This window comes from Macrotis lagotis, chromosome 8, assembly GCF_037893015.1.
Source record: "Macrotis lagotis isolate mMagLag1 chromosome 8, bilby.v1.9.chrom.fasta, whole genome shotgun sequence".
Lineage (NCBI taxonomy): Eukaryota > Metazoa > Chordata > Mammalia > Peramelemorphia > Peramelidae > Macrotis > Macrotis lagotis.
In genome coordinates this window covers 121,714,884-121,742,276 of record NC_133665.1, presented here as the reverse complement: position 1 = coordinate 121,742,276, position 27,393 = coordinate 121,714,884, and the positions used below count along the sequence as shown (strand labels likewise).

The window sequence follows — 27,393 nt, the reverse complement described above, 5'->3', positions numbered from 1 at the left end:
GGTCTAATTAAGATTGTCCTCAGGCATGGTATTCATCTTAGTTGATCATCTTACAATGTTGTTAATATGTACATTTTTCTCTTAGTTTTGCTCCCTTCTTGAAGCCAGTTCATAAACTCATTTGAGGCTTCATGTGTAAGTTTTCTGTTACTTCTTTCCTCTTCAGAGATAGTATTTTTACGATTCCTATTAGAATAGTAACTTTCTATGATAAGCATTTTGCTTTTCACATTTTCATCATACTTTTATTGCAGAAGCAGGAAGGAAAGGCTATGGAAGTTGACTCCCCCTTCCCCCTGCTCCATCTCCCCAGCCTAATTAAGACCCTTTTGTTTTTTTCTTCTGATCACCCTACACCTCAACACCAGTTTAGTCATCAGTCAAGACAAGCCTCAGACAGATGAAGATAGGGAAGGATTGTGTCAAGTCTCAGCTGATATGGCTTGGGTTTAAGGAAGTCCCTCTCGGAGGATCAGAAAATCTTTGGGTTTTGAGGTCCTCCATCCTGGGTTTGGTGTAGGTAAGAGTGGTCTCTAGTTTAAGAACCTTTGGTTAGAGAATTGGGAATTAGGATTTCAAACAAGGCAAGGGGAACTTGTTGAACGTCTCAGGGACCTTGGAGGTCATTTATCCTTCCCCTATGTGAGCAGGAAGATTGTTTTATCTACAACCTGATCAAAATGATAATTCAACCTCTGTTTGAAGACCTTCAATGACAGGGAGCTCACTACCTCTTGACCAGGGACTGGGGAGCTACAGGAATGGGGTCATCATGAGTTTGGATTGGAACAGTCAAGGGGATATTTGGGTTTATAAAAGACCCCCGTTTTGAGGTGGGAGTATCCTTGGGAGATCCCCAACTGGGGAAACTCCTTCTGAGATAAGTTTGACTGCATCCATCAGTTATGAATCTCTGGCCCACAAGGGAGGTTGAACAGCAGGCACAGGAGAAGCAGCTGTAGTGTCAGTGGTGGTCCATAAATGACAGGTACTTGCCCCTGACAAGTCCTGCTGTGATCCCTTGCGGCTGCTACATTTCCTTTTGTAGAGCTCCCTGAAGCAATTCATAAAGAGGAGTCATCATCCTGGGATGTGAACTGTTGACCAGTCAGGTAGCCCCAGGGCTGGTCATAGTAAGTCACTCCACCTTGTGTCAGTGACTTGCTGAAGTGGGCACATAGAGGGGCAAACTTGCTTTCATGGCAGGGCACACAATAGTGAGTGCCCTTGTTGGATACAAAGGATTGGGAGTCCAGGGGATGCTCACAGCTGTTGGAGAGAAAGCAGTGCTCATACCAGGTCTGACCCCTACACTCCAGCTTCCAAGACATGGGCATGACAGTATTCCCACAGGCTGACCACTGGGAAGAGAAGGTATTGCAATAGCATTCATTACACAAAAGCTCATTGATTTGGCAGGTGAAAGTTAGGATCTGTTCACAGCAGCAGCAGCAGTAGCAGCCTTCATGGCACTGGCATCTTTATAGAACAGTTCATGAAAATCATACCCAATAAGCTACTTGCATTTGGCACATGTGTTGGTGAAGGTACCATCTTAGCCAGGGATACAGAGGGGACCACCCTCTTTATGGATATATTTCCAGCCATACAGGGACTCCCCACACTTGGCACAGTCAAAGGCTTCATTAACTTATGGTAGTGTCAAGAGCCCTGATTGTCTGGGGCTGGTGTATGGCTTATTGATTCCTGTCCAGAGATTGTGTGGGTGTGGATGACTCTCTTCATTAACATTTTTGTAGATATTTTTTGCTCATTTTGATAGCTGAGTTTTGAGGTCTGTGTAGGGGCTTTATTTAAAATTGTTTCAGAAAAAACTCTGAGAGCTTCGTAGTCTCATACTGGAAGTTCAAGTATAATGATATTAAATGTGTGTTATAAAATATACCAATTTTACCTGTAAACATTCTATATTGTAAACACATATCCAGGGGAGATGTATTAGTGTATTGTATACACATAGAATGTTCCAGATGTTTTATTGTAATTTTAATGGTTTAAAATGGATGTCCCAGAAACTCTATATTTATATATGCACATTCTAATTAAGTATTTGTGTGACTGTTAAATATAAAAGGATGGTAATCATTATAAGTAGTATTACTTCACAAAATAGTGAGGAGCAGTAAAAGAAAGAAATAGAATGTATAGGAAATGACAGAGTATAAAGTAACAGATATCATTCCAAAAAAATTTCTAGGTAATATGGGAGGGACCACAAATAAATGGTAAATGGAACATATTTATCATTATTTTTGTAATTTTTTTACAAAACATAAAGAAACACATTTAAACATATATATTTAACTTCTATACTATTTTCATAAGTAGCTATTTTTATAATTCTAACATTGAAAAGAAAGGAATGGAGAGGTCATGTAGTTCAAACTCTACATGACATTCAAACTCTACATGAGAATTGTGAGTCTAAAAACAGTAATCTTACATTCAAAATGATCTAGCTGGTGAACTAAAGAGCTAATATGTTTAGACATGTATACCTATAAAATGAAAATATTTATAACATGTATAAGCTTACCTTCTCTAGACTTGTGCTTTCATAGTTCCTCTGCTGATGCTAATTCAATAAAATACACCTTATAGTTTGTATGTGTCAGAAGCTATATTTGAACCTCCTCTTCTAGATCCAAAACTAACTTTTTGTCTACCATGTAATGCTACCTCTCAAATTTTTCCTCTTCTTTTATCAAAAGAAAAAAAATCAATAAAATAAAGCAAATTTGGATCTTATATTTCTTTTTTTAGGTTTTTGTAAGACAAATGGGGTTAAGTGGCTCGCCCAAGGCCACACAGCTAGATAATTATTAAGTATCTGAGACCAGATTTGAACCCAGGTAACTCCTGACTCCAGGGCCAGTGCTTTATCCACTATGCCACCTAGCCATCCCTGGATTTTATATTTCTATGGGACATCTATAAGTAAATATTTCTATGTGACTTCTATAAGAGCCTGAAACTCTACCTCTCACAATAATGGTAGACAATTTAAGAAATTTCATATAATATGAAGAAGCAGACAAAGCACAAAAATGTAAATACCTTGAAAGAGGTTCAAGGAATTACAAATGGTTGGCTTATAGAAAAGATGGGATTCTTTTTCAAATATATAAATGGATTCTTTTAGGAGAAAACTGAAGAATCTCTATGTCCTTGTAAAATCAAGAAGAACAGATACACTTTCATTCTAGATTTCTTCCTTTAAAATTTTAAAGAAGAGAATTTAAGTAGTGGCATGGATAGAAATATATGGATCAATCATTCTTGAATTTTTAAATTCTATGTCAGATATTTGAATTTCCTGGCATGTTCTGGGGTACAACAGAAGAAGCTCAATCCTTATACAGTCATTTACTAATTTAACTATCTATCAATGAAAAGAGAAACTTTCCCTCTTGTCAATATGCATATAGACACTAATTGACCCACCTTACAGCTTTTCCTGCCATGTTCATTACTACAGAAAAGTAAGGGACCCAAAGTTACACAGTAGACTAAAGATCGTTTAACTGTTTAATGTAAGAACTAGAAAATTGATTTATATTCATTTTCAATAATATGAGAGGAAAAATATAATTTTATCAAAGCACTTTCAATTCTAAATTCCCTATTCTCTCTCAGTTAATCCTTCCTTTTTATAGTTCTGAACTTTTATAAAATATTTCACTCGTTATGACCACAGCTGGTGGCTCAGTGGATAGAGTACGGGCTGAAGAGTCAGGCAGATGAGAGTTTGAGTCCTCAGACACTTGACACTTAGTAGCTGTGTGTCCTTGGGCAAGTCATTTAACCCTGATTGCTTCATATCCAGGGTCATTTTCTGTCATCCTGGTTTATATCTGGCCATTGGATCCAGATGGCTCCAGAGGAGAAAGTGAAACTAGTGCCTTAGCCAAATACCTGCTCACTGAAATTAAATTCACTTGCTTCTCATGGCATCACCTCCCTGAGGTCATGGTCTTCTTTGAGAAGGAAGGAAGGATAAACATCATCACCAGATGTCATTATTGATAAAAGAAAAATAGATAAAAATAGCTTGTTTTAAAATTGCTCACAGAATTTATTTCATTTTACTTTCATTCCATTTATTGGCACTCATGTGCCATCTAGAAAAACTTTTGATATTGTCTTGGTTAGCTGTGTCTTATACTAAGTATTTTATAGATTTATTTACTCCCTAAGTACTCATCACCATGTTTTAAGAAAAATATTAATTATAACCTTTCAATCCTTTCTCCATCCAATAACCAAATGAGGTAAGGTTATTAGAATGGTGTTGATCTTTGCTGACATCTCACTTCATTTGTTAAGAAGATGCGATTGTTTCTGACTGAGGAGGATTCTGAGTTCCATGGTTTTCATTTTGCCAAATATTTTATTTCAACCAAATGACTGAAGTAAATATATGTTGACAGTCTCAACTTACATCTTTTCTAGATGAAAGTGTCTTGCAAGCGTAAACTATTCCTAAACAGTATCTGAATGGCAAAATTCATAAGTAGATTGACTTTAGAATTTAGGGAAGACTGACTCAGCTCCTTTCTATGACTGCTATATGACCAGTTATATCAATATAATCTTTTGGTGGCTTAAACCATTTTAATAGCAGTCTTATATGATGAATAATTGCAAACAACCTTGCTATTGATAGTAATACAATGATACAGGAAAATTCCAAAGGACTAACAATGAAGTATACTTTCTGGCTCCTGAGAAAGAAGGCAGACTGAAACAAGTTATTTTTTTCCACTTTCTAATTTGCTTGATTTATTAATCTTCTTGTACAAAATTACTAATAGGTAAAAATTTAAATAAATAATTTTAATAATCTGTCTGCTTACCATCTCTGGCATCATCTTCATGAGTTCTGATATATATATATATATATATATAGTCATTGGACCAAAATGGATCCAGAGAAGACTGAGACTGGTGAACTTTGTATAGTCCTCCCTTACTTAAATCAGGTTCATTTGCAAGTCAAGGTATAACCTTTTTCAGGTCATCTTCTTCTTCAAGAAAGATGGACAAACAGTAACATTTTACCACCTCAGGGTATGGGGGGGAGAAGGGAGGGAAGGAGAGAAAAAAATGAAAAAAATGTTTGTTTTTTAATACTCATTTTATTTTATCTTTCAAATTACATGTCCTGAAAGTTTTTCAACATTCATCCACTTGCATATTTATAAGTTACCCATTTTTCTACCTCTTCCCACCTCTCTCCCATCAATGATGAACAGTCTAGGAACAATAAAACTATACATGTTCATTTGTGTTTTAGCATGATTGCATTTTAGTCATTTTATGTATGAGGAGTCAGGACTAAGGGAAAAGAAAGAAAACCGTGGGATAAGAAGGCAAAGTGATAAGTTTTAGTAAAGGAAACATAGTATCCATTCAGATTTTATTTTTAAATTTTGCTTTGTTTTGTTTTCTCTGGATGTGGATGGTGTTGTCTATACCATAACAGACTTCCCAGAGTTGACCTAGCTGAGAGACAATTTGGAACACAAAATTTAAAAAAATAAAAGCAATATGCTAGAAACTGGAGTATGCAGGAGTTTACAAAGATAAAAATGAAGTAGCCAAAACCCTCTCAATGTTTCCTTCCTATTTTTATATTTTTGCCATTTCATCTCTATCTAATCATTACAAGAATATGGTACTGGTGAATCAAGTGTGTCCTTGAAGGAAATAGGAGATGAGGACTAACTATCTTTTACAAATATTTTCCATTTGTAGACATCCTCACAAGTACCTAATTGACTGAAAGGCTGAGATAACATAAATCCCATTTTGTTTATTATATATTGATCACAAATATTTTTCTCTAGGTAGACCAAATAATTTATAGCTATAAAATTTCTCTTCTGCCCAAGTATAAACCTTTATATGTTAGATAACCAGCAAACATTTTGATAATTCAGTTAATGAAATAATCATTCACCTCTTGGAGTCTTTCACTCTCTTCAAGGAAATTTTTCGATATTATTGCCTCTAAGACAATTTTCCTGATTCTACTAATTTTAGTGTTTTCTCCAATCTGTCTATTTTTTAAACTGGTTAAATGGAACTCATATATATATATATATATATATATATATATATATATATATATATATATATATATATATATATGTGTGTGTAGATATATATATATATATATATATATATATACATACAGATAACTATAAGCAACATGAGTGTAGAAATTATTGCTTCTTTGTTTGAATTCCCAGTGACAAAACAATGATTTGTAAATAATAGATATTCAATAAAGGCTTATATTAAAAAAATGAATGGATATTTCACTGTTGTAGAAGAAAAGAACCTGAGCAGTATCCACATAAATGATGTATCCACTATAGATTGTGGGGCTTTCAAAATTATCTAGCTTATCTGTAACAATTTTTAAATGCATAATATGAAAACAAGATCAGCCTAACAATTTTACATACAGACAGACATGCACTTTGTCTTTTTTAATACTAATATTCTTCAAGTGACATTTTGTGACTATGGATTACAGAGCACAAGAAAATTCGAAATTGTGAAAAAATCAAAGAACGTTAGGTGTAAAATGATGGAATTCATTGCTAATAAAAGTTTACATAGGAGGATTATAATAAAATACATCATTAAGGAAAAGCATGATTAAAAGAGAGATTTGCTAAGTCATGTTTAAACTGCAATAGAAGCAGTAAACATCATCTATTGCTAAGAAAGGTAATAGTGCTTTCAAAAGAATCATTAAAAAAAAATAAGACCATCAGTTTTATCTTAGATTACTAGAATGATACCACAGTTCTGTTCTACCCTAAACTAGAAAGTGATGTCAGTATCCCTAATCTTCCCCACAAATATCTCATTTCCATTGATTGGTTAGCTGCTTCACTGGTTTAAACAAACTCAAACTTTAACTTAAGAACTTCCCTTTTTCCATGAACTCTTCAATACGCCAATTTTTGAAGGAAACAATAAATACTATATGTTCTTTGTTTGGTCTGAAATCAGGGTCTACCTGCATAGCCCTGATGTGGGTCTTGTTCACATTATTTTTTTTTGTAAATTTGAATTGCCTTAAAATACTTCCCCCCCCTCAAAAGAAATGAATTTTCTTTCTTATGTTCAGTTCTTTTAATGGATTGGCACAAAGAGTAAATCACACCTAGATATATTTGAAAATTATTTATTAAATAAATTTTATCCTTTTAGGAATCTGTAGAATAAGTACTTACAGTTTTCAGAACATTCTACTTTTTGTAGTTGGTTTTTAGTTTTCAAAATGTCATGCTTATGTATAATCTATCTTACCCTTGATGAAAATAGGACAGGAAAGGGATGTGAGAGAAAAGAAGTGGGTGGGTAGGTGATATAAAAAGAAGGAAGATTGTGAGAGGGGGTACTCATATGCAAAACACTTTTGAGGAGGAAATGTGTGAAATAATAAATGGAGTTGGGGGAATAAGATGGAGAGAATCATGTTCTATATTCTCCCAAACAGAAGTGAGAATAAATACACCTAGAATGAACTATCAGAAAAATAAAATGCCCCCCAAAACAGAGTATGACAATATTTTTTTCATGACAAATGAAAATACAATTCTTAATAGATGAAAATGAGATGGAAATCAATATTTTGCTACTCATAGGAAATCATAATTTTGGACATGTTTTTGGAGGGGAAATCTTCCACACAACGCTAAAAAAATTGATTCCAACAGTAGTTATCTTTCAAACTTAATTCTTTTTAAATTCTATGGATGTATAATCAGAGAGGCTGGGTTTTAAATCCAATGCCCAATAAAGCTTTGAAAAAATCCATAGACAGTTGATAGTGATAAACCAGCCATTGAGGCAAAAAGCAATTGGGGAATATGATTAATTTTCCTCTGCCTAATCCAACAATGAATCTTGGTGAGTAAGATGTCCCTCAGAAACAAAGTTCTGGACCATTAGACTTAAATTATCTCTTCTTCTAAGCATCCAAATGGTTTCACGAAAAAGGTTATTCAGTTCAAATATATATATTTTCCTCTAATTCCTTTGCAAGGGAAAACACTCTCTCTCAGCAGTTCAGAGAGCTAGGACAACTATATTAGACCGACAATGGACAATGTCATTTCCATCCAGAGGAAGAAAAACAAAACAAAAAAACAAAAACAAAAAAAAACAACCCCCTTCAAAATCTGATGAACACTTTGTAAAAATTATCTCTCATGTATGTATCTCTTTCCCTTAAACCTAATTCCTCAAACTGAAAATAAATAATCTGTAAACATGTTTATCAAAAATATGTATATACAATGCTAATTTGATTGTTTTTCTTTGGGTGGAGGGGAGTGGGTGGGAAGGGAGGGTGGAAGGAAATCTTGTAATTTTGTAACTTAAAAATATACATGTGGGGTGGCTAGGTGGAGCAGTGGATAGTGCACTGGCCTTGGAGTCAGGAGTACCTGAGTTCAAATCTGGCCTCATACACTTAATAAATAATTACCTAACTGTGTGGCCTTGGGCAAGCCACTTAACCCCATTGCCTTGCAAAAACTAATATATATATATATATATATATATATATATATACATACATATATATAATATATAATATATAATATATTATATATTATATATAAATATATATGCAATATATATGCATTTGGATGCTAAAAAGAAAAATAAATAAAAAAGTGAAAAGACTCAATGACTACTCTTCTTAAATATCTATAATAATAAGAAAATGGAAGTGGAGAGAGCAAAATCTATGTACAGCATATAATTTCATATTTGTGTACTTCTAAAAGGATTAAAAGAAAGAAAAGAAAATAAATAAAAAGATAAAACCATCGAGACATCTTATATTTTTAGCTAGTGGGTTCTCACACTTGAGAATAAAATAAATCAAAGTGGTATTCAATAATTTTAATAATATTCTAATCAGGAAAGTGTCCATTTATGCATTTAATAAGTTGAATTTATTATTTTGTAATATTCAATTTGCCTCAATTCAATTATGATTTGGTATGCTTTTGGTATGCTTTATATGATGAAGTGAAAAGGATGAAAATCATAGAATTTCAAAATTATAATAGTTTAACCCCTTAGCAGAAGGTAATTATACAGAATGAATTAGATAGGCACACATTTAAATATAAAGATATAAATTACCTAGAAGTATTTATTTAACTTAAAGAATGATAGTCTTTGTATGGATAAATACAAAGAGAGACTGACATATGTTTTGCATTGGCTGTTGAAAAATGGCTTAATATATTTTGTTGACAAGTGGCAGAAGAAACTTAGAGAAGAGTGTAGGCCATTTTATACCTCCATAGGCCAAACAGATTTTTATAGAAAAGAGAGAAACAGTCTTGACTTGCTCATGTGCAAACAATCTTTTAAGACCAGAAGCCTTTGCTAGGGTTTAGTGGTAAGTGTAAGAATTTTGGTTAAAAAAAAAAACCAGGCTGCTATTGCTAAGTCACTGAATCTCCTCTCAAGTATATGTAATTGAGGAGACAGAGCAGAAAGACAAGAAATACAATTTTTTTTTTTCAAAACTAACAAAATCTTTTGGAAACTGGTAAATAGATGCAAATAACCTTTCAAATATGTAATAGGCTGTTTCACATAAGTACCAGTGTTGGTTTGTACTGGAAATGATCATGCATACAGATGCCAGTTTGGTGGGAGTGGGAATAGTATTGTACTAAAATAATGATGGGCACATAAAACCCAGCTGCATTTGCCAGTAGAGATCTGAATAACGTCAAAACATATTATCCTATTCACAAGTTGAAGCATGTCACATGTAAATAAATGGTCATTGAGAATTCAAAGATTATATGTGGGGAAAAAAATTAAATCTTGACCACAACCTTTTGAAATTTGAAGACTTTACTAGATTTGGTAGTTATTGGGAAAAATTTGGTATTTTAAAAAAAGCAAAAACAAAAATTGGCCTGTTATTGCTAAGCCATGAAATGACCTCTCTTAAGCATGTAATTGAGGAGACACAGAAGTAGCCTAAGATCTTTCTCAATGCCAAGCTTAATGTTTTTCATCAAAAGTCAGTGACAAGCATTATCCAGCTATGAATTTAGCAGCTATTTATAGTCAGTGAATTTTAATGTGGATACATATGCCTAGTCTATAATTCCTTGAAACAATTAAACTCCACCAGTTCCTAAATAAGGAATGGAAGCTACATATAATAACCAAGAATCTGATATGCAAATAGATAAAGCTAAAAGTTGGGGACCTTTGTGAGCTAGTGTGCCAACAGCATTTGCTAGTCTTTCCTCATTAAACCAATATTATCAGCCTTGGTTGTCTGAGAATCATTAGGTCATTTCATTTATGAGCAGGTGTGATGATTAGAAATCCTCTTCCTGAGATAGACTTCTAGTAGCCAAGATGATGGAGTAAGCAGTAAATAAGAGTAAATCTCCCATATTCACCTCCAAACCTCCATAAATAATGTCCCCAAACAAATCCTGTCACAGGAGAAGCAGCAAAAAGATGGGGTGAGACAATCTTTTCAGACCAAGAAGCTTGGAAGATTGACAAGAAAGTTCTATCTCACTCAGGTTAAAAAGAGAGAGCATAGACCAATACAGGAAGCATCCTAGCAAGGAGCAAATCTAATCTTAGAGATTGAGCAAGAGATCTCGAACCCCAGTGTGGTGAAGCAAGCAAAGACCCCCACCAAGACTTCCTATATACCTTAGCAGGAAACTGCCAGGAGTTAGATTTCTATGTGTTTCATGATAGCCCTATACATATAAGAACAGATATCATTCCCCAATTGATCAATGCTCAAAGGATATGAACAGGTAGTTTTCAGATGAAGAAAGTAAAACTATAGTCATATGGGAAAATGCTCTGCCACTATAAATTGGAGAAATGAAAATTATAACAACTCTGAGACACTATATCATCGTATCAGTTTGGATAAAATGACAAAAACAAAAAGGATCAGTATTGGATGGCATGTGGAAAAACTGGGAAACTAATGAATTGGTGTGTTGTGACCTGATTCATTTGGCAGAGCAATTTGAAACTATTGCCAAAAAGCAATAAAATTGTATGTATCCTTTGATCCAGCAATACACCGAGTAGGCCTTTATAAAAAGGGAAATAAATTCCGCATATGCAAGAATAATCATAGCATAATGGATACCCATTAATTCAGGGAATGTTTGAGCAAGTTGTAGTATATGAATATGATGAAATATTATTACTGTATAAAAAATGAGGCATATTTCAGGAAAACCTGGAAAGACTTGCATGATTTCATGGTGAGTGAAGTGAGGAAGACCAAGAGAACATGGCATACCTTAACAGCAATATTGTGCAGTAATAAACTATGACAGATTTAGCTCTTCTCAGGAATACAGTCATTAAAGACAATTCTAAAACCTGTGCAATGGAAAGTGCTATCGACATTTGGAAACAGAATCAAGGAATATGAATATAGATCAAAGCATACTATATTTATTTTTTTCCTTTTTGTTTTTTGCTTTTCCTTCTTGAGATTTTTTTCCTTTTTTGGTCTGATTTTTCTTTCATAGTGTGACTAAAATGGAAATATGTGCAACATGATTGTTCATGTATATCTATATCAGTTTATTTGCTGTCCTAAGGTGGAGGGAAAGAAGAATGAGAAGGAGAAAATTTTATAAAAATGAAAATTACCTTTTCATATAATTTAAATAATTCATTAATTTTTATATATGATAGCCTTGGATAAAAAGGAAGTTGCCAGGGACCAGGTCATTATATGCTTTAGTGTAATACCCTGGAAATGTGAAAATACTCCAGATGCCTCAGAACATTCCAGACACCAAATTAGGACCCAGATAAGAAATGCTTCCAGACCCCTATGATTTCCTATATTGCCAGTTACCTCCTAACTTACTTCTTCAACATAGCACTCTGCACAAGGGAAAGACATAGTCCTTAGGGTAACATCCATGTGGCACCAAGTAAATAGTCAGGGCCTGCAGACCCTGGGCACAATGATCCTGAGACAGTGTTTCTTGCACTCCAGAAGCAGAGTTCAAATTTAAAAGAAAGGGGAAAGGCCAAGAAAGACACCAACAAGACACCAAAGACACCAACAAGAAAGACAACAACACCACCATGAACAAAAGAATCTAGTCATTATTTATGGTCATAAGTTATTATGGTGACAAGGAAAATCAAAACACAAACTCAGAAGAGGATAACAATGTCAAAACTCCTATGCACAAAATCCTAAAAAAAAAAAACTACAAGTGATCTCAAGACTGGAAAGAATTTATGGAAGATTTCAAAAAGGAACTTAAAAATCATATAAGAGTGATAAAAGAAAAACTGAAAAAAAGGAAATGAGAATATTGCAAGAGAATTGTGAAAAAAGAGTCAACAGTTTGGACAAAGAAAAGAACTGCTTAAAAAGTATAATAGACCAAATGGAAAATAAGATACAAAAATCCACTAGAGAAAAGAACTCCTTAAAAAGTACAATTGTCGAAAAGGAAAATAAAATTCAAAAAATTAACTGAGGAAAACAACTCCTTAAAAGTCATAATTGGGCAAATGGAAGCTAATAATTAAGAAACATTAAGAATCAACCAAATATTCAAAAGAATGAAAAAAAGAAAAAGAAATATAATATACCTCACTAAAAAAAAGAAATGAGCTAGAGAATATAACCAACATAGACAGTGACAAAATCACTGGACAACTTGGAAAGCCATAATCAAAAGAAGGACCTGGATAGTATCTTTCAGGAAGAAAGTAAAACTTCCCTGATATCCTAGAACCAGAGGGCAAAATAGATATTCAAAGATTCCATCAATCATTTCAGGAAGTATATCCAAAGATAAAGACGCCAAGGAATATTGTGGCCAAATTACAGGATAAAAGAAAAATACTATAAATTTTACTGCAGCAATACTGCAAGGTCAGAAAGAAACAATTCAAAAATCTGGGAGCCACAATCATGATTACACAGGATTTAGCACCTATAATATTAAAGGATCAGTATTCATAGATATTCCATGATATTCCAGAAGACAAAGAATTTAGGATTACAAATAAGAATCCCTTTCCTAAAGAAGAAGTGAGTCAAAGAACAAAACATAAAAACAATGTATAATTTCAATAAGAGGGATGACAACAATGAATTGGCATATAGGTTGCAGCCAAAGCAGTGTTTAGGGGAAATTGTGTTTATTTAAATTTTTACATCATCAACAACAACAACAAAGAACAGAACAGCGAAATAGGCATGCAAGTAAAAAAAAAGAAGCAGGAAAAAGAACAGATTAAAGATCAATTGAGCAGCAAATTGAAAATACTAAAAATCAAAGTTGAGGTTAATAAAATGGAAAGAAAAACAAAAATAACAATTTTATGAGGAAAATAAGATAGAGAAGTCAATGGTTAATTTCATTTAAAAAGAAGAATATCAAATATCCTGAAATCAACCCTAATGAAGAACAAACTAAAACAATCATTAGGAGACATTTTGCCCAATTATATGCTAATAAATCAATAATTTGAGAAAAATAGATCAATATATTCAAAAATAAGAATTACCTAGATAAAGAGATGAGGAAAAGTATTGCCTAAATAACCCCATCTTAGAAACATAAATGAACAAAATCACTAATTAACTATCTAGGAATAAATGGCTGGGTCTAGATGAGGTCACATGTGAATTCTACCAAACATTTAATGAAAAATTAATTTCTATATTACATAAAGTATTTGGAAAAAATAGGTGAAGGGATCCTACTAAACTCATTTTGTGACACAAGTATAGTATTGATATCTAAACCAAGAAGAGTTAAACAGAGAAAGAAAATTATAGATAAATTTTCCTAATGAATATTGATGTAAAAATACTAACAAGGAGATTATGGTTATATATCATTAGGATAATACCCTATGACCAGTTGGGACTCATACCTAAAATGCAGCATTGATTCACTATTATAAAACTATGAGGATAATTGATCATATCTATAATAAAGAAATTATTCTGACTAACTTTATAGAAGCTGAAAAAGCTTTTAACAAAATATAGCACCTAGGCCTGTTAAAAGCTCTGGAGAGCACCAGAATAAAGGAAGTATTCCTTAATGTGATATGCTGTATCTATCTATCTAAAACCTTCAGTAAGCATTATTTTAAATGAGGATAAGCTAGAAGACTTCCCAATAAGATCAGAGGTAAAGCAAGGAAGCCAATTTTCAGTTCTATTATTCAACATAGTACTAGAAATATCAACTGTAACAATAAAAGAAGAAACAGAAATCAAAGCAATCAGACTAGACAATGAAGAAACTTAACTTTTTACTATTTGTAGATGGTAGAATGTCATACTTAGGGAAAATATAGAGAATGAACTAAAAAACTATTTGAAATAATAAACAATTTTAAAGTTTCAGTATATAATATAAACCCACAAAAATCATCAGTATTTCTTTATAAGACCAACAAAACCCAGATGCAAGAGGTTGGCAAGAGAAATTATATTAAAATTACTGTAATCAATATACAATATCTGGAAGTCTACCTGCTAAACCAAGCACAGGAACTATATAAACACAATTACAAAAGATTTCCATACAAATAAAATCAGATCCAAACAACTAGAAAAATATTAATTGCTCACAGGTTGGCTGTCAATTGAACAAAAATGTTAATACTGCCCAAACTAATTTACTTATTCAGTACCATCAAACTTCCAAAAGTTATTTTATAAGCTAGAAAAATAACAGCAAAATTTATCTGCAAGAATAAATGGTCAAAAAATATCAAGGAAATTAATAAAAAATAAAAGATGACCTAGCAATACTAAATTTCATTGTATATTATGAAGCAGCGATCACCAAAATATTTGGTACTTGCTAAAAGTAAGTAGTACCATCTCACACCTATCAGATTGAGTAATATGATAAAAAAATGAAAGTGATAAATATTGGAAAGAATCTGGGGAAATTGGGATAATAATGCACTGTTGATAGAGTTATGAACTGTAATTTGGAACTATGGCCAAAATGCAATCAAATTGTGCATCCCTACTGATCCAATATGTAACCCAAAGAGATAATAAGGAAGGAGAAAAGATCTACACAAACAAACATATTTATTTTAACCTTTTTTGTGCTATCAGAACAATGAAAATTAAGGGGGGGTCATCTATTGGGAAATGGTTGAACAAGCTGTAGTATATGAATATATTGGAATACTATCGTGCAATAAAAAATGATCAACAGGCAGATCTCAGAAAATCCTGAAAAGACTTGTATAATCAGATGGAATGTGAGATGAGCAAAACCAGGAAAACATTGTACACAGTATCAGCAAGATTATATGATGTTCAACTATGATTGATTCAGTTCTTCTCAGCAACACACTTATCTAAGAAAAATACAAAGAATCAGAAGATAAAATGCTACCTATATCCTGATAAAGAACTCGTAGAGTCTGAATTCTGATGGATGTGTACTTTTTTATGCTTTATTCATTTTATGGTATTTTCCTTTCTTCTGACCTATTCCTTATTTTACAACACTTATTAGTATGCAAATATGTTTTGTCTTAAAAACATATATATGACCTATATGAAATTGCCTACCATTTTAAGAAGAGAAGAGAGGGAGAAAAATTTTGAACTCAAAATTTTGCAAAAAATACATGCTAAAAATTGTCTTAACACAACTAGGAAAAAATAAAATACTATTAAAATGAAGATATCCTCTTCATGCCATCCCAATTTGAGCCAAAATTCCTTTCACTGATGTTTTCTAGGACTTAGCAGCAGGAAAAAGTCTAGTCAGTCACATACAAGTTGAAGATTTTGATTTTTCTCTTTTCTCCAGGTCTTCATGACATGCTCATTCTTCCACTGTTCAAATCCTTTTAAACCTTATCCCTAACACACATAATTATACAGACTCACACAAAAACTAACATATACTGTGTGATATAGTGACACATACCTCTTTACTCTTCCTCCAACAGGACACACCATCTCCAGGCATTTCCTCAACTGCTTCCAGTTACTGGAATTCTCTTCATCCTCATCTCAGGCTCCTGGCTTTCTTCTAGGCACAGTTAAAATCCTACCTTCCACAAGAAGCTGATATTGAATTCTCCTTAATTTTCGTGCCTTCCCTCTGTTGATTCTCTGATTCTCTCCAAATTATACTGTATATAGCTTGTTTATACATCATCATCTCCCCCGTTAGCTTGGGAAGTCCTTAAGAGTATGATTGGTCTTGGACCTTTCTTTGTTGCCCCAGTGTTTATCATAGTACCTACAAGACAATAAATATTTAGAAATGTTTATTATCTGCCTTACTGCCTAAGTAAAGCTCCTTCCTTTTATTTCATTTCCAAATTCTCTTTTTTCCCCTCCATTCCTACCAAAAAAAGCAATAAATCTGATACATAATTAAAACTCCTTTCTAAAGTATGCTACCAGAACTATATCCAATCCTCCAGATGTGATCTTACTAAGATATGAAACAGTGGAACTATAATTCCTTTTCTGTTATACATGGTGCCTACATAGGATAAATCAAGATATTAGAAGTCTAAAAAAGTACAGAAATTAAAATTAACAAGGAACATAATTCAATAGTCTTCAAATGCTAAATTGTATAGATAACAGACACTACTGAAAGTCATGAAAAGAAAAGATCAATGTATTTTTGGGTCAAACCAAAAGGCTCATATACTTTTTCTCTTGAAATATTCAGGATGCTATATTTCATTTATTATTCTTTTCGTTATCACTTCTTACATTTGAAGCAATTTTAAATGAGCTTCAAAGATTCCAATTAGGAGGTTTTTTTAGATTTATTTTGCAAGGGTTAAATGACTTGCCCAAGGTCACACAGCTAGGTAATTAGTAATTAGTAAGATTCTGAAGTCATATTTGAATTCAGGTCCTCCTGACTCCAAAGCTCTATCCACTGTGCCACCTAGATGCCCCAAATTAAGAGTTTTACCATAAGTCACAATTACCAAATGAAAGGGCAAGTATTTGGAATGTCTGATCAAAATGTCTATAGCAACGCCAGTATGATGTCAACTTCTGATGTGCAAAAAAAAGATGTCATTTTTCAATGTCAGGAGCTACCTGTGTCAGATGCTGCCTATCCATACTTATCCTCTCAATCTTTCATTCTCTGCTCATAGCCTATGCTCTCACTTAGCCTCTCTGAGTCTTTAGCTTCTTTTCTAAAATAAAGGATTGGAAGAGATGATTATTTTCACATTTTAATCCAGGATACTTTGATCTATAAATCTTTATTTGACTCTTGTCATAAACAGTGTATGAAAATTCTCCAACTAATATTGATCCAATATTGTTTTACTTCTATTTTTTAGTTATACATACAACCTCCATGAATGAGGTCTGGTTTCTGTATATGAGTGACTGTACCTGGATTCCTGAGCTTTGCTCTGACCTTAAAGACGGAACTTTTATCCCATCCTATTTCTGTAACTCCTTTCCTGTGGTCTTGAAACCATCACTGAGACAGTATGGACTCTCTCTGCCCCTAGGTGAGGATTTGCTATTGTTCTACTTCTGAGAGCCCCCAGTGAATTGCAATCATCTGACTTGGAAGTAGAAGTTCTTAGAAAAACAACATATTATAAGGAAGGAAAGAAAAAAAAAAGAGTTATCCTCTGGATAGAAGACTTAAGGTCTAAGATGATGGGAAAAGGGCTATAAAAATCTGCTCTGTCATCATGACATTAATTAAAGTTAGGCTGACACTGGGACTTCTCACCAGGCAACAACCGTTTATGCTCCCCCCCCCCATTGTTAGGAACTGAATAAAGGTTTACAAGTTGAAGCTTTTGAGAAGCTGCCATCCTCTGTTTCCTGATCCGTAGAATGACTAATCTTTCTTATCTGATTCAGTCCAAACATTTCCACTCCATGAACTCTGAACATTTAGAGAATATTTATGAAGTATTTGCACCACTGTGCATCTTAATCACTTTGAAAATCCAAAGGATTGAGGTAAAGTATAATTTGGAAAATATAATTCCAACTACTTTTTAGCTAGTACTGTTTACATTTCTGGGTTTCATCATACTCTAACAAATTATATACTCTAATTTCATAATCCAATGAAAGAATTATTTAATTGCATTAAGTGTAATTCAATTAATCGCATTCATGATTCTGCCTGTAGGTTTTGAGAAATAATAGCATTTTGGTAAACAGGACAATATCGTTCCAAAAATCACTTCAGTGTGGAATTGTTAATACAGCCTAAGGTTGCAAAATAATATCACAAATTTCCTGCATTTTGATATTGATTTCAGATAGACTTCTGAGGCTATTTATGACCACCCTCTATTTTTGCAGATGAAGCAACAGAGACCTTGGGAGATTAACCAATTTGTGGTAGAGCACATAGGGAGTATACAGGAAGAGCAAAGATATCTAAATTAGACCCTCTGATTCCAAATTCAGCATGAATGTTCAACAAATGAAATGACTGGTTGTCCCATTATCTATCCATAGAAATAGCTTTTCTTGAAGTCAGTTTTAATTAAAAATAATATTCCACAAAATATTTAATCTTAATTTTCATTAAAAAATTCAAAGAATATTTTTATTCCATGTCTTCCTTTTGATGCTTATCATTTTGCATTCTAGTCTTGTTCTCTGTAATTTGATTACATGGAAACTTTGTAAACAGAGGCTTCATATCAACAATGCTTAGCTAAAAGGACTTAAAGAACTTTTAGGAAAATGATGTAAAAATGATACGTTTTTACAGATGAGTAAAATGAGATCCAAGAAGATTTTGCTCAATATCAGAAACAGTTTTTGAGATTCTCTGACTCTACAGCTAAAGGGTTTTGTTTTTTTTTGGTTTTGTTTTATTTTGTTTACAAAGATACGGCAGTTTCTCTCTCTATGCTGCAGTGTTTAAGCAGATCATAATTTTCGAACTTATGATAAAAATAAATAATTAGCAGCCCTTCTATGTAGCAGAAAATATAGCAAAATTCTAAGGCTGATATTCTGTATTTATAACAATTATAAAGCAAAACTAAGAAAAACATAAATATTGACCTTAAATTTAATGTTTGTATATGAAAATATAACTGTGGTTACTTTGATTTATTTTCTCCTTAACATTATTTAAGAAATTCTGAAGACTTTATTAATTTAAAAAAATGATTTCTGCTTTGAGTGACTTAGTAGAAAAGTGTTCCTTTCCTTTTGCAAAAGCATCAGATAATAAATCTAATGTTCCAAAAGAATAAGACATTCCAAATACCTGCTGCTAAGTAACAATATATACACAAATTTATTTCAAAACATTAAGGTCTAGCTTAATTAAATTGATTTTCTCATTGAGAAAATGAAATTTTGGAGCTGTGATGAAATTCTTCCCTAAAAACAAAAATGACAATTAGCAATTATTTTAACCATGATGAAAGAAATACTTATTGACCTAGCTTATGTTACAGTTTTGTCAAATATTCCAATTTTTCAAGTAATTCTGTTGATTCTAAATGGAATTATTTATAGATTTCCCTAAATATATGTAGTCTTATTTTGTCTAATAATCCTTTTTTGAATCTATAAATATTATCATGACTGTATCCAGAAAATATGAAGTCAACTTGACATTAGATTGTTTTATTGAGACAATAAAAATAGACAACTGGGAATTACTGTGTTTGGGAACAATATCTATGAATGAAGAAAGCTGCATAAAATTATCCTCATATTAATTTTGTATTTTATGATAAGGAAAATACATAAGGAGCAGTTCAAAAACAATTTTGTTGAGCAACTATTAGAAAGTAGTTGTTATAGTGTTTTCTAGGTTGATGAAAGAATATAAACATTAGACATGTACCTTCTACATTTCAGTGTCTTATTGTAGAGTGTCAGTTTCCCCATCCTGATTGTATATTTGGAAATCAATCAATCAGAATTCATTTACTAACTGCTTATTGCATTCCAGATTTTTTTAGGTATTATTTTTCTTTTCAAAAGGAGCATATATTCTTATAGGAGCAGATCAGTTCTATATTTAGCACTGTGTAAATAAAAAAAATTGTAATGATTGAAATTTTCAGAAGAAGAAGAATTTTGGCACAATGAGTGATAGACAGCAAAAATATATAGCAATACTTCAGCCAATGAGTTTTCTCAATATGAAGTTCACTTATAATGTAGTTCAGGAAGTCAAAGGAAAACAACTTCAAAGAATGTAGAATTAATTTTACTGTGTAAGGGAGTTAAGAAGGATTGTAGGAGAATTTGATACTAGGGTCTCTGACATTGTATTTAAACAAAACTATACATACATACGCACACTCACACACATAAATGCATCTAAGTCTGAAATTATAACCAGTTTATTTTATCCTTATAAAAGTCCAGTTAGTACATTCTATGTCCTAGATATTTTGTTAAATGATGGAACAGCAAATGAGAAAATGTACACTAGTCCCTGTCATCAAGAAGCTTATAATTCAAGAAACACACAAAAGGAAGCTAAGGTGGTGATGATGGGATGGGACCAGTGAGAGGATGATACCTCTTTATTTAGAGACTTGGGAGCATTTACTCCTCTCCTTCAGATCTCTAATAAGACAAACTACTCTCCTGAGGTATGTAGTATCAGAGATGAAGTAATCATCATGATGATGAATGTCTTGGTGATGAACTTTTTCTTAGGGCAGAACAGATGATGATACCTTGAAGCATAATCAGAACAATGAAACAGAAAATGAAATGAAGAATCTTTATTAAGTCAAATGACTCAATATCCATTTGACATTATTTTTCTCATTATTGGGTTACTGATTGAATTCCTACTAAACCTTCAGTGTTTAATTCTCATATTGCCTCTCCAAGGAAATCTTCTAGTTTCACAACCCCGACTCAATAAAAAAAAGTTCCTCTTCTCTCTTTATTTTGCATGATTCTTTGTATGTGCCTCTAATAGATATCATCTTTTATTGAAGCTTTTTGTTTTTGTGTTAGCTCCATTTAAGGGGGGGTCTTCACTTTTAAAGCTTAAATTTGGGGGGACATTAGCAATTAAGCAAATAATTAATTAATCAACTTACAAGTATTTATTAAATGTTTATCATATGCTAAGGGTTTTACTGAGTACTGAGAAAACAAGAGGAAGAGAAGAAACCAGTTCAAGTCCTCAGAGTTTATATTCTAATGGTGGAAACTACATTTAGAAAGCAAGATACATACAGGATACATATAGAAGAAAGAATTTCATAGATTCTAGTCTTCTGACTTGGTAAGGACCTTTGTAGAAAGTGTCATTTGATTTGAACCTTAGAATACAATTAATGTCTTTAAAATTCAGTTGTCAAATATAGGATTGATTAAAATCAACAAAATGAATCTTATTATTTCCATCTAATTTAATTACATTTTTAGTTAGTCACCATGAGTTTTAAAGTATAAAAACAAAAATGTGAAATAATTATTTTGAAAGAGAAATAATAAATGAAATATTATTGCTATTGTTGTCAATGAGTTGTTGGATTTTTTGTTTGTTTTGCTTTATTTTGTTCTGTTTGCAGCTCTGGATTCTACTCTTTTTGGAATAGTTTGCCTTTTGTAGATGGTGAGTCAAGTAATTTCAGACTTGCTAACTTAATAAATTAAAAACTTTTAGACTTGTGTTCCTTGGTAGAAATGGCACTTGATATGGCTTCAAAATTTTGGTTTAAATATATTTCCATTGATTACTAGTTTTATGCTGGGGCCTTTTAGGATCAGAAACAACTTTTTTCCAAGCTTCAGGTTCCTCGTCTGTAAAATAAATATTAGCATATTTACACTATCTCAATGACTTCTTATGGGGATCAACGAGGATTATATATGTGTTATTATAACTATGTATTAATATTTGTGGTTGCAAAAATATTAACTATATCCATATACACATATATTTTATACATATTTATATGCATGCATACATGTACATATACACATATAATTAACATCCCTACTTAATCATTTTCTCATTTGTTTCTAAGTACACCAAGGAGCATGGAATTAGAAGTAAAAGAATATACCTAGAGAACTGTGGGCTCAGAAGATCACTCTATTTTTGAGTAAGGTGAACTCTAATGCTTTTGGGAGATGGTACCATACAAATTTGAATATTGATTAAGGACAATTTGTTCTCATGCTTTCATGTTAACTCCTCAACCATAGTCAATTCAATAAATATTTATTATGTACCTATTATTTGTCAAGCACCGTGCTAAACACTAGAGATACAAATAAGAAAAAGAACAACAGTTCCTACCCTCCAGGATCTTTCACTATAATGAAGGAAGATAACGCACAATCTAGAAAGGTTGGGGGGGGGCAAGAGGGTACCCAGGACTCAGACATCTTGTTCTGTGGAGTTCAAACCAGATAGAACCACAGAGTTTCCAATCTCCATCCATATATGTGCTAAACTCTCAATCAATGTTAAATGCCAGTTATTATGATCATTACAGAGGGCTCAGAATGACTAATCATGGAATATGGCTTTTATAGGTCCAAAATAGAATTATTCTGAAGCATTGAATTACTAACCTTTGAGGCATAAAATAATTTGATTTGACAAGAGATACAGAAGGGCATAGAAAGGAGGAAAAATGTCATACAGGTGGATAAAGAAAGAGAACTCTTTCTAAAATTTGTTAAAAGTTTATTTTTATTTTCTGTTCCAGCTTCTATCTCTCCTTTTCTAACCACACCCATTAAAAAGGGGAGAAATATTATAGTTATCATTCATATGAAATTAAATAAAATATAACAGGAGAAAACAAGAAAGTATAAAAATGTATTTCACTCTCCTCTCTCCCGTCTAAATACATTAATGCTCTATCTGATGATGGATAGCCTTTTCCTTCAGGAGTCCTTTGGAACTGTTTTAGATCATTTCATTGATTAGAATAGCAAAGTCTTTCATAGTTGATCTTTGCTATAATAATGCTATTTATTTTTATAATGTTCTTCTGATTCTGCTCACTTCAGGGTGCATTAATTTGTATGGGTGCATTAATTTGTATAAGTCTTCCCAGCTTGTTCTGAAACAATCCCCGTCAAAATTTCTTTTGTGGGCTTTTTTTGTTTTGGTAAGTCTATGAAGTTAAGTAACTTGCCTAAGGTTGCATAGTTAAGTAAATATAAAGTGCCTGAGGCCATATTTGAACTCAGGTCCTCCTGACTCCAGGGCAGGTGCTCTATCCACTGTGCCACCTACCTGCCCTCCCTCAAAATTTCTTATAATACAATAGTCTTCCACTATATTTTATACCATAATTTGTTTAGACATTCTTCAACTGATGGATATTACCACAGTTTCTAATTTGTTGCCATAACAAAAAAGATGTACAATAATTATTTTTGTAGACATGATTCCTTTTCCTTTTTAATTCAATCTCATTGGTTTATAGACCCAGTAGAGATTTGGCAAGTCAAAGTATATGCAGAGTTTTATGGTCTTTAGGCATAATTCTAAATTGTTCTCTGCAATAGTTGAATCAGTTTACAACTCCACCAACAATGCATTAATGTATTAATTTATTCACAACTTCACCAGGATTTTTCATTTTTCTTTTTTTGTCATTTTAGGCAATCTGAAAGGTGTAAGGTGCTACTTCACTAATTAGTGCTTTAGAGAGTTTTAATATGACAATCATTTTCAATTTTGTGTATTTTGACCATTTATCTTTGGTGAATGGTTTTAACAAAATAAATTTTAATCAGGTTTGTATATATTTGAGAAATGAGATCTTTATTTGAGAACTTGCTACATTTTTCCCATTTAACACTTTTCTTCTAATTTTGGATGCACTGGTGTTGTCTGTATAAAAAAATTTTTAATTTTCAGTAACTGAAATTATCCAGTTTACCTTCTATATCCCTCTTTATTTCTTGTTTGGTCAAGAAATCCTCCCCTATTCATAGACCTAACAAGTTATTTCTTCCAGCCTTTCCTAATTATCTTTTCTTTCTTTCTTTCTTTCTTTCTTTCTTTCTTTCTTTCTTTCTTTCTTTCTTTCTTTCTTTCTTTCTTTCTTTCTTTCTTTCTTTCTTTCTTCCTTTCCTTCCTTCTTCCTTTCCTTCCTTCCTTCCTTCTTTCTTTCTTTCTTCCTTTCCTTCCTTCCTTCCTTCTTTCTTTCTTTCTTCCTTTCCTTCCTTCTTCCTTTCCTTCCTTCCTTCTTTCTTTCTTTCTTTCTTTCTTTCTTCTTTCTTTCTTTCTTCCTTTCCTTCCTTCTTTCTTTTTTCTTTCTTTCTTTCTTTCTTTCTTTCTTTCTTTCTTTCTTTCTTTCTTTCTTTCTTCCTTCCTTCCTTCCTTCCTTCTTTCTTTCTTTCTTTCCTTCCTTCTTCCATTTCCTTCTTCCTTCCTTCCCTTCTTCTTTCTTTCTTTCTTTCTTTCTTTCTTTCTTTCTTTCTTTCTTTCTTTCTTTCTTCCTTTCCTTCCTTTCCTTCCTTCCTTCTTTCTTTCTTTCTTTCTTTCTTTCTTTCTTTCTTTCTTTCTTTCTTCCTTCCCTTCCTTCCTTCCTTTCTTTCTTTCTTTCTTTCTTCCTCTTCCTTCTTTCTTCCTTTCCTTCTTTCTTCCTTTCCTTCTTTCTTCCTTTCCTTCTTTCTTCCTTTCCTTCTTTCTTCCTTTCCTTCTTTCTTCCTTTCCTTCTTTCTTCCTTTCCTTCTTTCTTCCTTTCTTTCTTTCTTTCTTTCTTTCTTTCTTTCTTTTTCTTTCTTTCTTTCTTCCTTCCTTCCTTCCTTCCTTCCTTCCTTCCTTCCTTCCTTTCCTTCTTTCTTTCTTTTGTTTTGGAGGGGACTTTCTTTGTCTGTTAAAACACTTGTAAGCATCACATTTCTAAGGCTAGATTTGAACTCAGGTTCTACTGACTCCAGGAACAGTGCTCTATCTGCTGTGCCACCTGGCTGCCTCTTCCTAATTATCTTCTAATATCACCCTTTAGGTCTAAATCATTTACCTATTTTGAGCTATGAAATGCTGATCTATGCCGAGTTTCTGGCAGACACTTTCCAGTTGTGCCAGCAGTTTTGATCAATCAATTAGGTCTTCTGCCAATAATTGGGATTTGGGGATTTATCAGACAGTAGTTTATTGTATTCCTTTGCTTCTGCACATGGTGCCCTTAAAATATTGCATTGATAAACCATTCTATTTTTTATCAATGTTGAACCATCTATTTATTATCAATATACAAATTGTTTTTGGCAATTACTGTTTTGTTATATTGTTTGAAATCTGTACTTCTAGGCAAGAGATAATGAGGGTCTTAACATCAGAATGATGTCCAAAGGAGTGCAAAATAAGAAATTAATATGAAGTATATTTCAAAGGCAGAATCAATGGGCTTCTGATGAGATATAAAAGAAAGAATAAGCTTTTTTTTTTGAAGATCTCTCCAAATTTCCAAGCCTAGAAGAGTGGGAACATGATAACCCCTTCAACAAAAAAAAGTGGGGAGAGGGGATTAAGACAAGGAAATATTTTAAAGAAAATGATGATAAACTTGTTTAGACATAATAAACGTGAAAAGAACATCCAAATGATAATGTCCAACAAACTTTTGGTCATTATTCTATTCATTTCATATTGTCCTGTCCTTTTCCTTTATGTCATCTTGATTCTTTATGTTCTATAATAACAATAAAATTCCTTGTTAATAATAACTGACATAGAAGTTTCAGTTTTATATGACATTTTATAAATATTCCTTCATTTTATCCTCACAGCAATGCTGCAAGGTAGATGCCATTGTTATACCCACTATACAGATGTGGCAACAAAAACTATCAAAGTTTAATGACTTTCCATGCTAGAAAGCATCTAATGTAGGGTTTAAGCTTCCCTCAAAGTCTCATTTTCTATCCAGTGAACAATATAACCACTACTTTTGCATTGTGTAAAGCTACAATCCTGGAATTTATAAAAGGAGGGGTACTACAGTGCTCCTTTTTTCCTTCTCATTTGACAACTTTAGCTACCAATAATCACCAGATAAAGCATTAACTGACTGGTCTAGTTATAAGTGAATATTTAGCAACTGGCTTTTGGGATCAAACTTGTTCCCTATCACATTGCCCTTAACTCAGTAACATAAATTCTTACATAAAATAATGTGGAGAGAGGTCTGGGTGTAGGTAAATTTAATATCTATTGAATATTAGGCAGTTTATGTAAATATGAGCCAACCAAAACTATGATACATTGAATATCACTCAATATCTAATAGTTTGATTCTTGTCTTATACCCCCAAACTTGAATGTAAATTCTTCAAGGATATCATTCCCATCTCTTATTGAGAAGAAGAATAGTAACTACTCAAAAACCATCATCTTACTCTATTATACTAATTCTTCATCATTTCTTCCCCCCCCCCTTTACTCATTTGTTTCTTTAGCCTTCTATTCAGAGTTTTATGCTTTGCTTCTCTATACTCTTCTCTGTCTTATACAAAATGAGTAAAAAATTTAAAAATAGACCCTTGTGAATTATTTCATGTCCCTTAGAATTCAAACAAAGATCATTCCATTAGGTGAATTGTTCTAAATTTTACTATCTGATTTCTTAAAGGTTTCAATCATATTTTTACCTCACATCAAAAAACACTAACATACTTTAAAGGTCCATTTCCCAAATAATGTACCCTTTTTGTTCTGTAAACCATTCATATCTTTTTAATCCCTTATGTTTTGGGGAAAGGTTTATATCTTGGGGATTATAGCACTCAACAGATATTCTATGATCATGGCAAAACAGATAACACAAAAGATAATTACTTGATGCTGGGAGCTGCAGCTCACTGCACAGGGGTAGTTTGCTGATCTACACCCCAGTGAGCATCAGGCACAACTTGAGCAATCAGCGGGGGTACCTCTGGCAGAGCGAGCACGTGAAGCCCAGCCCTCAGGGCACACAGCAACCAGCATGGCCAGTGAAGCTCAGATCCAGGAACAGGAAGCAGAAGCCAGTAAGCAGGAGCCCCCAGGGCTTGAGTGCTCAGCCTAGGGAGGGGAGTAGAGAGAGACTGCTGAGCTCTGTCCTCTATCCCTGGAACAGAACTCTGGGATTCTGATACTGATCACAGCCTAGGCCCCCCCCACCATAGAACAGCAGCCCCCCCCCCCACCTTACCCTGTTGCAGAGGGGTGTGCTGGTCATTCACAGACCAGGAGGTAAAACAGAGCCTCACACCCAGAGATCCTTGTGGAGGTGGACCACTAATGCTCAAAAGCTCAGGAAGCATCCCCAAACCAGTCACAGTCTGGGGAAATGAGTAAACAGAGGAAAAAAGAG

The 27,393-nt window shown here is 33.1% G+C and overlaps 1 pseudogene; it reads right to left on the bottom strand.

Moving 5' to 3' along the window:
* Positions 1-727: 727 nt before the first annotated feature.
* Positions 728-27,343, bottom strand: LOC141496535 (four and a half LIM domains protein 3 pseudogene; annotated as a pseudogene).
* Between the last annotated feature and the right edge of the window lie 50 nt (positions 27,344-27,393).